At 34.8% G+C, this 13,082-nt stretch overlaps 1 protein-coding gene and 1 pseudogene across 1 annotated transcript in view; one reads left to right on the forward strand and one right to left on the reverse strand.

Moving 5' to 3' along the window:
• The window catches only part of KCND2 (potassium voltage-gated channel subfamily D member 2), a 480,818-nt gene that overhangs the window by 216,873 nt on the left and 250,863 nt on the right, over positions 1-13,082 (forward strand). The gene's annotated exons all lie outside the window — the stretch shown is intronic.
• The window catches only part of LOC122213631, a 76,700-nt pseudogene continuing 64,506 nt past the window's right edge, over positions 889-13,082 (reverse strand).

The raw sequence follows: 13,082 nt of genomic DNA on the forward strand, positions 1-13,082 counted from the left end.
CCAGCTTTTCCTTTCAAGTACTCAGAGTAGACTCTCTTTTATATGCTAACAATATAATAATAATAATAATAATAATAATAATAATAATAATAATAATCTTTTAATCACTCATTCATCATGCATCACATTAATTTGTCAACAATTTGTAGCAAAAATTAATAAGAAACTGACCTTATAAAGTCAATTACATTATAATCTTTATGCTAACTCTTAGGATCACCCTTAAATGTAGCCCAAATGGAAAATATGTCCTAAAGCACTTGTACTACTTAAAGGATGCTACAGGGGTGCCTGGCTGTTTTAGTAAGTAGCCCATGTGATTCTTGACCCCTGGATGGTGAGTTTGAGGACCATGTTGGGTGTAGAGATTACTTTAAAAAATGTTCTAAGAATATAAAAATTTTAAAATTAAAAAAAGCATGCTACAAACATAAAAGATACAGTCCTATTATATATAGCTTTTTTTTTTTTTTTTTGGTCTTCCTATCTTTTATTTATGATATAATAATTGCTTCTGTCAAGTAATCATAGCAGGGCTTTCTACTTGTAATCTTCCCCAAAATAGAATTAGGTGAAAGTAAATATTTGTGCACTTTGTGGACTACCACACTTGAGACTTCGTTATTGATTTCAGTCTGGAGGCCATGCACACAATTCAACATACACACCAACTGGGTTAAGGTGATAAAAGTGGGCTGAAAGAAAGGACGGGATTTGGAACAAGTAAATTGTATTTTGCTTGCATTAGAGCCGCAACGTGACCAACAAAAGCTGCTTGTCTCAGAGTTCTTTTATTGTAGTGTGAGGAGCTTCTAAATAAACATCTATGGTGATTGGATGGCGAGTGAGCAAACAGTGATACGGCCTACTGGACGCTTGGCAGAGGCTTCATGTCTTCTTCCCTACTTCTTTCTTGGGTTCTTGTTTCAGTTTGTAATCAGCCAGGGCGGCCTTGATTGCATCTTCAGTCAGCATGGAGCAGTGCAGTTTCACGGGGGTGGAGGAGGCAAATTTCCTTGGCGTTATGTGTGTTCTTGATGGTCAGGGTTTCCTCCATGGTTGTCCCAGTGGCTAACAAGCTAGAGGCACTTGCAGAACCACAGCCAAATGTTTTAGGGGCACCTGGGTGGCTCAGTCGGTTAAGCATCCGACTTCAGCTCAGGTCACGATCTCTCGGTCCGTGAGTTCGAGCCCCGCGTCGGGCTCTGGGCTGATGGCTCAGAGCCTGGAGCCTGCTTCCGATTCTGTGTCTCCCTCTCTCTCTGCCCCTCCCCCGTTCATGCTCTGTCTCTCTCTGTCTCAAAAATAAATAAACTTAAAAAAAAAAAAAAAGCCCATATGACTTTGGGCAAATCATAAAAAAAAAAAAAAAAAAAAATGTTTTAAACCTGGCAACCACAGTCTTCTCCTTTCCATCCACTTGAACCCGGCATTTCATTACGTCACCCCAAGCTGGAGCCCCCACCAATCCAGTGCCAACATTTTTTATGTCTTGTCAAGAGTCCCCACATTTCTAGGATTTTCATAATGATTAACAGTCTTCCTGTGGTAGAGGCAGAGCGGGGTGGCGGGGAAGTCAAGAGCTTCTGGGTCAGCAGGTGCGGGCCCTGAGCAGCAAGGCGGAAGCTGCCCTCCATCTTGGGGCTTGCCCATATGGCACTTCTTAACTGTGCTCTTGTCACTCATGGATTTTCACTCTGTTACACATTTAAATGATCTTACATCACTCATAAATTCTCACTGGGACACACTAGCAAGCCCCCATTGATATCAATAAGTTCTGATGATTTTTCAGGGGGAAAAAAAACTTACCAATAAGTGAAGTAACATTTTCACTTTACAATAAGGTTGTCACTAGAACGAAGTTCTGCTACTGTCTTCATTTTTTCTTTATGCCAGAGGCCCATGGAAAGAGTGGAAATTAATTTATCCTCAACTTAGATAATGAATCATGAAAAAAATATACTTTCCTGATGTAATATGAAAAATAAAGAACTGCTAAAAAAAATTTAACTCTCTAATGATCTCGGTGAAGATTGGTTTAAATGTTTTTGAATAGTATAATTATAGCTGTAAGAAAATAACTGAATTAAAAAAGCTTTACTAACAATTCATATTTCTGACTCAATAACAATTTCTTGTACTGGCCTCTGGCTATCATGTTTTCTATCAGACTCGAGAGACAGAATCTTTTATCTCTTTCTCAGACGAGCGGGGAAAATAACCATACTGGAGATTTTATAATTATATCCAAGTAAAATAGAAGGAAACTTGATCCTCTCTAATTTAATAATGTATTAAACCATTAATATTTTTCTTTCTCATTATGCATTTTTTTGTAAGAAGGATAGTACCTTAGAGTCTTCTCCATGGTTCAAATGATAAAATTCATTTGAATTTGATACTAACCAGGGAAATAAGTATTTTCTGCATCTTAGCTGTAGGGAACAATTGAAACAAATGTATTGAAATTCATGACTCACACTTGACTACAGGCAATATCAACTTAAAATTCAAGGTTGTAGTGTTGCAGATGTGTCATGAGGTTTCTTGCATACAATTTCATCAAGGAGAAACAAAAGAAAAGCAAGACCTCATAACTTTTTTTCTAAGAAGCTTAAGCTACATCCAATGTGAAGCTATATTGGTGTTTGTTTATGAGAAAGATATGTATGACAGATCCCTGTTTGCTTTCATTTCAAACACAGAACATACTCATGTGAAATAAAGTAATACTTCAATTTTAAATACAGATTTAGTCGATCTACTCAAATTTTACCAACATATGTATTTGAATAGAATATTTTGATCATAATCATCTGTATAACAATAAGGGTAAGGCAAAAATTATACTGGGTATTCATAAAATATCAGCTCTCTTGTATAATAAGACTAACCTAATATTTTTAAAAGAGGTATGTTATCAGACATCCAAATCTCTGTTTTATCAACTAATGAAAAAACTATGTTTTAAAGCTTGACTTTGAAATACTTTTTACTTTTACTAACTTGTGAACTGAAAAGACAAGAAAGGAGTGTAAGCATTTGGAGTTACAAAAGGACTAGAAGAAGTGTTTATAACCACATTGTACTCCTTAAAATGAACCTGTAATGAACTTCAAAATATATATCATTATTTTCAACAGTAGTTTCTTTTTATGGGAGAAGAATTTCAAGAAATATTTAAAAAATACATTCTGGTGTTTTTCCAGAGATTTCTAAAATGTTTATTCTGGTAATTCACAGCATGTATTTTCTGTCTGATATGTTTAAATACTTCTCTAAAGGGAGAAAGAATCAGAATACTCAAATATAGAAGGGATGTATCCCACTATTACATGGTAGTGACAGAATGGTGATGAAGGCTGATACCTGCTCAAAGCATAAACTTCTGGGGTGCCTGGGTGGCTCAGTTGGTTAAGCGTCCGACTTCAGCTCAGGTCATGATCTCCCAGTTCGTGGGTTTGAGCGCCAGGTTGGGCTGTGTGCTGACAGCTCAGAGCCTGGAGCCTGCTTTGGATTCTGTGCCCACTCCCTCTCTACCCCTCCCCTGCTCATGCTGTCTCTCTCTCTTTCTCTCAAAAAGAAATAAACATTGAAAAAAAACTTTTTAAAAACATTAACTTCTGTGTTCAGTGATCAAGAGTTTTATTCATAAAAAAGACTTTAAGGTTTAAAATGATACAATTAGCCATCTTCTGTTAGACTCTTCTTTGACCATATAGATCAGCTTTCATATGGCAATTAGAATAAGTTGAATATTGACTGTAACTGCGTCTGTGCATATGCTAAATTCTCTTCTTCCACTGTCCAGAAGGAATAGTATTTTAACACCATGCTCTGTGGATAACTGCAATACAGGAAAAGCTACATAATAGAGATTACAAAGCATTTGTAAATGCAAAATGTTCTACCTTTCTGATAAAGGCATCATTTGAGAACTTTGGACATAAGTTGCCAAACTTCGAAGAGTCATAGGGTAGAAACACATTGTTTGTCAATGAATGATTGAATAATGATTGAATAGCTCTTTTAAAAGATAGCTTTTGGTAAAATGACATGATCTAGGAATTTGTTTTAAAATACTTCAGGGGCGCCTGGGTGGCTCAATTGGTCCAGCTCAGGTCATGATCTCATAGTTCAGCTCCTCAGTTTGAGCCCCGCATCACATCCTGCTGTCTGCTGTCTGTTGTCTGTGGGAGCCAGCTTTGGAGTCTTGGTCTCCATCTCTCTGGGCCCCTCCCCAACTTGCACGCATGCGTGAATGTGCACTCTTTCACTCCCTCTCTCAAAAATAAATAATCATTATAGAAAAAAAAATCTAAGTGGTTACTATAAAATACTTAAGAAAAATTGGGAGAGAGTGGTTAAAGCAAATGGGGCAAAATCATAAAAACTGTTGAATTTGATGATTTTAAGAGGGTTTGGTTTATTTTTCTCTCTCCATTTCTATGTTTAGTTTTTTTTCATAATAAAGTTTTTTGAGAAGATATATTTTAAGTTGCCATTAAAATTCATAAATTGATAACATACAAGCATTTGTCATATTTTACATCAGATTTAATTCTCTTATCTCTGTGCTATTTCTAATATTACTAGCTCCAGAATTATATGAGGAAAATATGTCTTGAGTTCTTTCTGGTCATTAAAATAAACTTTTTGTGACATTTTTTAGATGCCTGAAAAATTGTCTTGAAAGCTCTTAGAAATCTATAAGGTGAAAATCTTTTCTTCTTACTTTTAAAGGCCAAATTGATGTTTTTTTTTCACATTCACATACATTTCCCATTCCTCACAGCATCTAAACTTGCAGTCCATACTCTACTCAAATTAGTTCAAATGTGAGTCTAGGGAGCCTTGAAATCAGACTCTCATCATATTTTTCGTGTTTATCTAAAAACTTACCTGTAACTGCTCTTCTCCCAGAAGTAATCACTGGATAAATTAATTGCATTAATTATGCTATACAGCTAGTATAATTAAGTCTAATCAGTTAATCTTGCTAAACTTGAAACTACCATAGTCCTTGGGGCAATCAAGCTTAGTTGCCTACTTGAAAATCCATTCTTTCTCCTTACCTTATTCACAATGGCCTTATACCCAAGTAAAGAATACCTTTCACAGACTCCCTTGCAGCTGTGTTTTGAGAAACAAAAGTTAGGCAACATCCAGGAAGTATTTTTAAAGAGAGAGAGGGTGCTCTTCTCTTTATTCTTTTCCTGCTGCTTAGAAGATAGACCAGATGCTTCCAGCTCCAACTGCCATCAAGGATCATATACTATACTATAAGAATTATACTTTATTTATAATAATAATATTTGTTGGCATTTATTGAATATTTGTTATCTTCATTTAATAGGTGAAAAACAACAAAACAACAAGGGTTGGTAAGGTTAAGTGGCTTGAGAAAGTTCACGTAGACCTGAGATGCAAGCCTAGGATTGCCTAATATGAAAGCTTAGATTCTTAACCACTGGGCTGTAAGGCCGTATACCTTAAGGATTGATTAAAAAAATACTTAATTAGCCTTTTTTACCGACATTATCAGAGAGTTTAAGAAGAATGTAGTGTTAGTACCATGTCTTAAAAGGTGTGTGGTTTTCAACAAAGGGAGTGTTGAGGAGAGAAACACAAGAAAAGCAAATATGATGATTTAGAATTTGCACTATTGTGTTTGAGAGGCCAGTATGATAACCAGGAGGACATACTCAACAGACAACTGGAACACAGGTCTGGATCCTTCAGCTTTTTAAAAAGGCAGAACTAGACACAGAGATTTGCAAGTTATTTGCATGGAAGTGATAGGTAAAACAGAAATAGGTGATATTATCTGAAAAGAGAAATGGGAAGCTAAAAAATAAGACCAGTGAAGGATTCTTGAAAATATCTGCATTTAGTGAGAGGGGGAAATAAAGAATGTAGCAGTGGTAATTGAGAAGATTCATCCCAGTGAGAGAGGAAAACCAGGAGCCTGCAGTGTTAAGGCAAGCAACGGTTAGAAACGGAAGAAAGAAGCAGTAGTAGAAAAATGTTACAGATATATTTGATAGGGCAAGGATCCAGAAATTGAAAATTAGAAAGGGATGCTAACCCTGAAGAAAGCAATTTCAGACAACTAACATAATGAAAGACTGGCTGTGTTAGATTTATAAGTAAATATGAGATGAAGAATTAGACACACCGAGTATAAAATATTGTTTCTAGAAGTTTGACAGGGGAGGGGAGAATGGGTATGTGCAGGTACCTGAGTGGGAAGAATCAGAGAAGATTCTTTTGTTGTTGTTTTGCTTCGCTTCATAAAATTTAACGTGGCAAAACTTGAGTATGTGATAGCAGAAGAGAAATAAAACTAGGCAAAAAAAAAAAAAAAAAAAGGAATGTGAAGATAAAGACAAATAAGAGATTCATGAGAATAAGATCCTAGGAGAGAGACATAGGAAAAGAAAACCTTTTAGTAAACATTAGGAGAGATGAGTTTTAGAAATGGGAAGGAAATACTGCCTTGGAGACAGGAAATGAAGCAGGGTAAGTAAGTGTGAAGGACACATTGATGTGACCCTAACAAATCTATTTCCTATTGAGTAGCTATTGTTACTGTCACCTAATCCTTCATTTCTTCTTCCCGGTTTAGAAAGGGCTTCAGAAATAGCTAACGCAAGATTTCAGGGTGGTGGACAGGTGTCTTGTCTTCTTGATTCTTGATGTCTCCCATTTTGGAGTTATTTTCTGTAATTATATAAAGGCATTACATCTACTTTCTGTTATGCAGCTATGGAATTTATTTCATTACACAGATAAGAGGAGGAATATCCATTTCCAAAAAGCAACAAATTTCTCATGTGGAATGTATTTCAACAAACACTGAAATACATTTTAACAAATACACTTTTTTCCTAAGATTAAAAGGGTTGTTTTCGACATTCCCACTTAAACTTGCTTATTATACCTTTTAATACTGTTTCTATTCTGAGTATTTTTATTTTTGTTAACTGCTATTTATGTAACCTATCAAATATATAATACAAAGTTCTTGCAGAACCTCCAATTAAGAGATGGAATCTACCATTTATGAAACCCTTCATTTTATTTTAAAAATTTATCAAGTTTTTAGTGTTCAACAAAAAAAATCTGCCAAGATGAGGGCTTTATAACTTTGTTTTTTTTTCTTTGTAATAAAATAAATTATACACACACATATACATACCCTATTTCTAAGATCTAGACTTATATGCATTATATACACACACACATATGTTTATACAATATATCATACACATTTTTATATATGCAAAAAATTAAAATAAGTTTTACTAACATTTTTTTTAAAATTTAAATCCAAGTTAGTTAACATATAGTGTAACAATAATTTCAGGAATAGAATTTAGTGATTCATCACTTACATATAACACCAAGTGTTCATCCCAACAAGTGCACTCCTTAATGCCCATCACCCAATTAGCCCATCCCCAGACTCAACACCCCACCAGAAACACAGGGCCCGTTTTCTGTATTTAAGAGGGTCTTATGGCTTGTCTCCCTCTCTGTTTTTATCTTATTTTTGCTTACCTTCCCCTATGTTCATCTGTTTTGTTTCTGAAATTCCACATATGAGTGAAATCATATGATATTTGTCTTTCTCCGACTGACTTACTTGCCTAGCATAATACACTCTAGTTCCATCCATATTGTTACAAATGGCAAGATTTCATTCTTTTTGATCTCTGAGTAGTATTCCATTGAGTGTGTGTGTGTGTGTGTGTGTGTGTGTGTGTGTGTGTGTATACACACATACATACCACATCTTCTTTATCCATTCATCAGTCGATGGACATTTGGGCTCTTTCCATACTTTGGCTATTGTTGATAGTGCTGCTATAAACATATGCCCCTTCAAATCAGCATTTTTGTATCCTTTGGATAAATACCTAGTACTGCAATTGCTGGGTTACAGAGAAGTTCTATTTTTAACTTTTTGAGGAACCTCTATACCTTATTCGAGAATGGCTGAACCAGTTTGCATTCCCACCAGCAGTGCAAAAGCAGTACTCTTTCTCCACATCCTTGCCAACATTTGTTGTTGCCTGAGTTGTTAATTTTAGCCATTCTGAGGTATGAGGTGGTATCTCATTGTGGTTTTGATCTGTATTTCCCTGATGATGAGTGATATTGAGGATCTTTTCATAAGTTTTACTAGCATTTTAATCAATATTGTGAAAACTTCTAATTTGTCAATGTTCTTATTTTTAACTTAGGTTGAACTAGAATGTAATCTTTTATTTAATGTAATACAACCATTAACATTAACTGGTATGTTGGTATTATATTAATGATGAAATTACCGAGGTTGTATTTTAGACATTATTTCTTCAGCTTATAAAGCTCTCATCTAAATATCAAATCTTAAAATGCCAATAGTTTATTATCCAAGGGTAAGAAAATCTCTATTGTCCCCTCAAATAATGGCAAGAAGGACTTGACTCCATGGCAACATGAAATATCAAAGTGTGGGAATGGAAATACAGTGCCTGCCCAAGAAAAAGGACAAAGATATGACGATAGCTTTTTGAAAAACACAAAAGAGGATAACAGAAGTCCTCGATTTGCTCAAAAAAAGATTGACCTTGAGATGTTTCACAGAAGTCCTACATCCACTGGATTCTCTATGGATAAAACCATGTACTATATATGTGAAAGACACTAGAGAATTTTTTTGTATGAAACAGGAAATATAAAAGAAAATTCAGAACAATTGCTACCTCCTCCAAGAGGCTGCCCTGACCATTCTTTCTAAAAGAGTAATTTGCAGGGGTGCCTAGGTGTTTAAGTTGGTTAAACGTTTGACTTGATTTTGGTTCAGGTCATGATCTCACAGTTTGTGAGTTTGAGCCCTGTGTTGGGCTCTGCACTGGCAGCACGGAGCCTGCTTGGGATTCTCTCTCCCCTGTTCTCTCTGCCCACTTCTCAATAATATTTATTTATTTATTTATTTATTTATTTATTTACTTATTTATTTAGAGCTCAAGCAGGGAATGGGCAGAGAGAGAGGGAGAGAGAGAATCCCAAGCAGGGACTCACTGTCAGTGCAGGGCCCAATGTGGGGCTCGATGTGGGGCTTGACCCCATGAACCGTGAGATCATGACCTAAGCTGAAACCAAGAGTTGGATGCTTAACTGACTGAGCCACCCAGGGGCCCCTAAAATTTTTTTTAAAAAAGAATAACTTGCAGACCCTTTACAATGTTTTATTATTTTTCCTAGCATTTGTTAACACCACACGTACTTTTTTTGTTTTTGTATTTTCTATCTCCCTTTTCTAGAAAGTAAGCTATGTGAGAAAAAGGAGCTTGTTGGTGTTCCTGTATGTATGATGAGCACCTAATGTGTATATGTGTCCAATATATAATTTTTAATGCATAAATTAATTAATGAACAGAACTGAGCTATTAGAACTCATTCACTCAAGAATTAATGTATTTTTAAAAATTGGAGTATAGTTGACATACAATGTTATGTTAGTTTCATGTGTACAACATAGTGATTCAACAATTCTATACATTACTTAATGTTCACTGTATGACATTATTGCAATATTGATTATATTCCTTATGCTGTACTTTCCATCTCTGTGGATTTTATTTTATAACTGGAAATTTGTACCTCTTAATCCCCTTCACCTATATTTTGTCAATTTCCCACCCCCTTCCCTGTGGCAACCACCAGTTCTTAGTATTTATGAGTCTGTTTCTGTTTTTTTGTTTGCTTGCTCATTTTTTTTCCACATAAATGTGAAAACACACAATATTTGTCTTTCTCTATCTGACTTATTTCATTTAGCATAATATCCTCTTGACTCTATCCATGTTGTTGTAAACGGAAAGATCTCATTCTTTTTTATGGCTGAGTAATATTCCATTTTATAGATGTGCTACACATCTTTATCTGTTCATCTATTATTGATGGACACTTAGGTTGATTCCATATCTGGCTTATTATAAATAATTCTGCAATAAATATAAAAGCACCTATATCCTTTCAAATTAGTTTTAGTGATAGGAAAAATGCTGATTGAGGAATATCATAGAAATTTTGGAAACCAAGAACAAATGGAGGAGTGGTAATTGACTTAGCAGACCAGAAAAGAATGGAACTTGAGCCTGTAAGGTATAGAAGCCAAGAGGATGTATGGTAATTAATGCTGCAGAACTCTAGAAACACTTAGGAATTGCAGGGACGAAATTTTTCTGAAGGTGAAGGGGGAAGGTAAGGGAGATTGATAGCAGGTTAAGATAGGGAGTGGTTAGCCAGCCAACCAAGGTATGAAGAAAGGGCCAGAGGTTTGCTTTCTACAAAAGTAGAATAAGAAAAGCAGTATGGAGGGACACCTGGCTGCCTCAGTTGGTAGAGAATGTGATTCTTGATCTCAAGATCGTGAGTCCAAGCCCTACATTGGGTATGGAGCCTACTTAAAACAAAATAAAACAAAAACAAAAAACCAGAAAACTCATATGTGGATTCATGGATTCTGGATGCAGGTAGTGCATCAAAATTCAAACAAAAAGAATGAGTGAAAATTTCCATGCTGAATGGTAAGAAAGTCCGGGATTCTTCCTGTGTCTGGCTCATTTATTTTTTGTCCTTATCCTGGTTTGTGTAGCTCACCAATTATCTGAGTCAGTTATAGTAATTGAGACAATGCAAAGGGAATTTGTAAAGTACTACTACCTACAACTGCTGTCCTTTTAAGCATATATTTAATAAGCCCGAAATATATGGGACAAGAACTTGAGGAATGCTAGACATTAAAAAAGAAAATCAATGTTAACTTTCAATCCCAATTTAAATGAATTGAACTATTAAAAAATCAGAGCTACAAAGGAAACATGCTGCCACGGAACAATTTCAGTGTTCTTGACTGACATAAGCAAATTGGAACTATGAGAAGGATCAAGACTGCAAATGGCTTTGAAAGCCATAAATTGTAAAATCAATATGCTAAGCTACTGGAAGCCAATGTGAGAAGCACAGCACAGGAGCACTCCAGTGATCCAGTCTGGCTCCCACCAACGCCTGGCATCACAATTCTATAAATTAAATTTCAACAGGTTTGGCTTTCTCGCCAAATAGGCTTACAGCTTTTACTAGAAATAAGGCATGTTCTTTAAGTAAAGGGGGAGAAAAAAAAGATGCCCTTAATACTAGAGCAAGCAATTTAGCTCTCAGTATCAGAAACAGCTAAGACACTCTTCTAGGTACAATTACACACCGAAGTCCAAGGTAGAGGAAATTGAACACTACTTAAAATATGGAATATTGGGGAAAATGAAGGAAGTGGAAACAATGAGGCAGAATACAGAAAAGAGAGAGGAAAAAAAAAAGAATGTCATCAACTATCCCCAAAGTCAGTGAATTACAAAGAACTTACACAAGAGGCCCAATTGCAGCGCTCTGTGTGGTCTCTCCAAACTCTCCCCTTCCTTGGGGTTGTGTAGAAAGACTTCATGTTTGGACAGCATCACTATCACTTCTTGGAAGGGCATAACAATGAAATATTGGAACCACACCTCACCTCAAATGCCTACACTTCACCTTATGTAAGACCTTATTTCAAATAATATAGAAAGAATCTCAAGATTTTACACAAGATGTAAAAAACAGGTTGGAAATTATTGATTTTGGGAACCCCATGCAAATGATATGCAATTGAAAAAGGAGGGGGAGTCAGAAAAGTAATATACCAGTGGCTTTATTTTCTGAGAAGTTTTAAGAGTATATTTTATCATTTACTTATATTATTTAAAAATTAAAATAACATTTGTTAATGTAAAATAAATTTTTTTACTTGGAAAAAATGTTACTCTCATTGTTTTTATTTAATTTATTTGATGTTCATTCATGAATTTTGTATCACCTTTTATGAATTGTCATCTTGGTCCATTTATCTGTACTTGCAAACAAATTTTTAAAAACCTTATTATTATTCTTTAAATAGAAGTAATATATATATAGGAAAACCAACATAATGAATTGTGATTTATTTTGAGTATCTAGCATGCTAATTAAATGCAAGTATATTTTCCAGACTTAAAAAAATAAGCACATATTCAATAAGCTCCTCTAAATAATCTGTCCAATTTTCCTCTACCATTTGAAAGTATAGAATGTTAGATCAGTCAGATAAATTGACAATTATAGCTAAATGTTAACAAGTATCCTGATTAAAATTACCACCCTGCTAGAAATAAATTCAATCTTTATACGTATATATTCACATTCTGTATATTAAACATAAGCCAAAATAATCCTATATTTCCATCTAGAATAGTTTATATTTGTGTAACTAATACATCATATCTAAAACATTTAGCATAAGTAGTAATTAATTCATATATAAATGACCTATGTATCTATAGATCATTCTGTTATTATGATAACTCTGTGCAAGTTAGTTCTATTCAACTGTATGTGAATGAGTCAGGTACAGATATAAATGTACATATTTTACATATATAGTATAGAAATTAAATATAAGTAACTTTAATAGAAAATTAGTTCTATTATTTGATTAGCGAATTTCTCTTTTTTCCTGGTGAAAGATAAACATCCATTCAATTGACGCAGTTATGCAACTTAAGCTACAAACCTCCAACTGAAAGAAAAGTCATCATAATACTCTCTAAATAAATAATTTTCACAAGAATTACACATCCATTACAAAGTTCCTCTCCCTCTCTCCCTGATGGATCATTCAACATGCTGACGGAAGCATATTCTACAGTTATTTTTCCATGTTACATTCACAGTGATTCCAACAGAGATGAAAATGCTTTCATTTCAATTGCTACTATTCACTCAGTCACAGCCTTATCAGAAGCAGTGTTAATCTTGCAGTGGCATTTTATGTACTTAAAGAAAGCACTAGGCTTCATGTCCCATCCCAAAGGGACATAGAAGGACCATCTGAGATCTGAAGTAGTAAATACTGTGGATCCTGTAAATTTAAGAAATTAGTAAAGATTACCTACATATCTATTATGAGTGCTCTATGATAATTTTGGCAGAAATACAGAGGCTATCTGAAAACA

Source organism: Panthera leo, chromosome A2, assembly GCF_018350215.1.
Source record: "Panthera leo isolate Ple1 chromosome A2, P.leo_Ple1_pat1.1, whole genome shotgun sequence".
In the NCBI taxonomy this organism is placed as follows: domain Eukaryota; kingdom Metazoa; phylum Chordata; class Mammalia; order Carnivora; family Felidae; genus Panthera; species Panthera leo.